This window comes from Saccostrea echinata, unplaced genomic scaffold, assembly GCF_033153115.1.
Source record: "Saccostrea echinata isolate AGI-Se365-2 ecotype Australia unplaced genomic scaffold, CSIRO_AGI_Sech_v1 ptg000009l, whole genome shotgun sequence".
Taxonomy (NCBI): Eukaryota; Metazoa; Mollusca; class Bivalvia; order Ostreida; family Ostreidae; genus Saccostrea; species Saccostrea echinata.
This window is the reverse complement of record NW_026889758.1, coordinates 232,024-235,000: the sequence shown is the minus strand read 5'-3', so window position 1 is coordinate 235,000 and position 2,977 is coordinate 232,024.

The following is a 2,977-nucleotide window of genomic DNA, read 5'->3' as shown; positions in this document are numbered from 1 at the left end:
AAATAATTAAAGAATATCATTTTCAAAATGCTGATATCATTGACAAGGATCTTGAAAAAAAAATTCTCTAATAAATACTTAAATGTATCAATATTCAAAATTGCAATGTAACAGGAGTCATTAAAATGCTTTTAGATATAACACTTGTTAAAAGAATGTTCAAGAAAATTTTCATTTAGATTTAACATCCGCAAACAGCTTTGGGATTCAGAATTTTTATTAAATTGTCATATACAAACAACAGTCAGCATAATAATCAAATTAGTGTTATTATTTAGATGTACTTTGCTGAAATAGTAGTCAGGGTTTGACACATAATGCACTCTGATTTCTGGCTCGTGCATGATGTGTCAAACCCTGACTACTATTTCACAAAAATTCTGCACAGTCACTATTTTTTGGAATACCACTCGTCGTCAAGCAATGTTGACTTTTGCTACGCTGGAGGGCGTGGCTTCATCATTCAACGGGTAATAGTGTTTTTAGCTCACCTGAGCCGAAGGCTCACTGACAAGTGAGTTTTTCTGATCACTTTTTGTCTGGCGTCCGTCTGTCTGTCTAGCTATCCATCTGTCTGTAAACTTTTAACATTTTCGACTTCTCAAGAACCACTGGGCCAATTTCAACCAAATTTGCCACAAAGTATCCTTGGGTGACTGGAATTCAAGTTTGTTCAAATCAAGGGACAGGCCCTCTTTCAAGGGGAGATAATAAAGAATTAGTGAAAAAATTAATAGCATCTTTTAAAAACCTTCTTCTCAAGAACCAGAGGGCCAGGAATGTTCAAATCATGACCCCAGAGGGTAGTGTTGGGCCACAAGGGAGGATCAAAGTTTTACATAGAAATATACAGGAAAAACCTTTAAAAATCTTCTTCTCAGAAACAGCAAACCCCTGATTGGTCTTATTTATATGGAAGCATTTTCAGGTAGTGTAGATTCATTCGCCTACATTTTACATCCATTTATTTCAATACTTATGGCAATTTGGCTGTAAAATCTTTGTTTAATGCAAAGAACAGTTCAATGGTAATTGACTGATAATTTTAATACCAGTGTTAAATAGTTAATTACTCCTAATTCCAGCTCTTTAAATAAGGGGGGTAGACGATATTTTTCATTGAAAATCGGGCTTTAAAGCATCACCACATTTTAAAATATTCTTGGATATGAATAAATGTTCCTTAAATCTTTTCTTGTGTTTTACTCATATAAAATTAAACATATATTAATAATGAAATACAATGTTTTACTTGTAAACCCCTTTGAAATCGGTGAAAAAATTAGCATTTTTGTAGTTTTTTGTCTGTAAACATATGTTCCCCCCCCCCCCCCCCCCCCCCCCCCCCCCCGTAAAACACAAAAAGCTTTGGTATGAATTTGTGAAATGACAGTCCATATTGCCTGTAAAAAGGAATTTTTGTTGGGGGGGGGGGGGGGGGGGGGAGATGTTTTGAAATTTGAAAGTATTTTCCATTGATTTCTATAGTGAAAAACACAAGTTTTACCAAAATTATAGAGTTATCTCTCTTTGTTTTCCCAAAGAAGTAATGTTTTATGAAAACTTATATAAATATCTATATAGATATGAAAAATCATTCAAATGTGTTAACTTTTGAAATCTGACTTGGAGGTAGGTGGGAGAACAATACTATTGTTCGCAGTTCTTTGTTATATTGACATGGAAGCATCATCAAATAGTTTAAAATTCATGCCCCCCCCCCCCCCCCCCCCTTTTAATCTTTTCAATACTGAAGTGTTTTGTTCTTTTGCCTAGCCAATGTGCTCAGGTGAGCGATGTGGCCCATGGGCCTCTTGTTAAACAAATGTTTCTTGTTGAATCAGATTCAACTAATTTACATGAAAGTATGATATAATATAAATATGAATGACTCATAAAACGTGTTATCCGTAGAAAAGTAGTGACTTTTTAGCTCAGCTGACAGCTCAAGTGAGCTTTTCTGATCACATTTTGTCTGTAGTCTGTCTATAAACTTTTCATATTTTCAACTTCTTCTCCGGGACCACTGGACCAATTTCAACCAAACTTGCCACAAAACATCCTTGGGTACATTGTAAAGGGGATTCAAGTTTAATCAAATGAAAGGCCCTGCCCTCATTCAAGGGGAGGTAATTCAGAAATAGTGAAAATTCGGTGGCATGTTTTAAAAATGTTCTCAAGAACCACAGGGCCAAAAAAGTTGAAACTTTAAGAAAACCTTCTTTACATAGTGTAGATTCAAGTTTGTTCAAATGATGACCCCCAGGGGTAGGGTGGGGCCACAAAGGGGGATCAAAGTTTTATATAGGAATATATTATAGGAAAAAATCTTCTTCTCTAGATGTTTAGTCATATTGATATGGAAGCATCCTCAGGTATTGTAGATTCAAGTTTGTTCAAATGATGATCCCTTAGGGTGGGGAGGGCCACAATAGGGGATCAAATTCTTACAAAGGAATTTATAGGAAAAAAAATCTTTAAAAATCTTCTGATGAGGATCAGAGAAGCCATTTGTTATATTGATATGGAAGCATCCTCAGATAGTTTAAAATCCACCCCCAGCCCCCTTATGTAAACTTTTCAATACTGAACTGATTTTTACTTTAATCTTTAAAAATCTTCTGATGAGGATCAGAAAAGCCATTTGTTATATTGATATGGAAGCATCCTCAGATAGTTTAAAATCCACCCCCAGCCCCCTTATGTAAACTTTTCAATACTGAACTGATTTTTACTTTTTCCTAGCCAATGTGCTCAGATGAGCAATGTGGCCCCTGGGCCTTTTGTTATTTTTCATCATAAGCATGATGAATGGTGTATATTTTCCTCATTATAATGATTTTTTCTCATAATAATTTCTAATAGAAAGTATATTCTAAGGTTTTATGATTGATGGAATAAATTATTTTGTTTTATCTTTGACAGGTATTGGGAGGTGTGTTCACATGTTGGTGCTCTGTATTTTTTGCCATTGAAG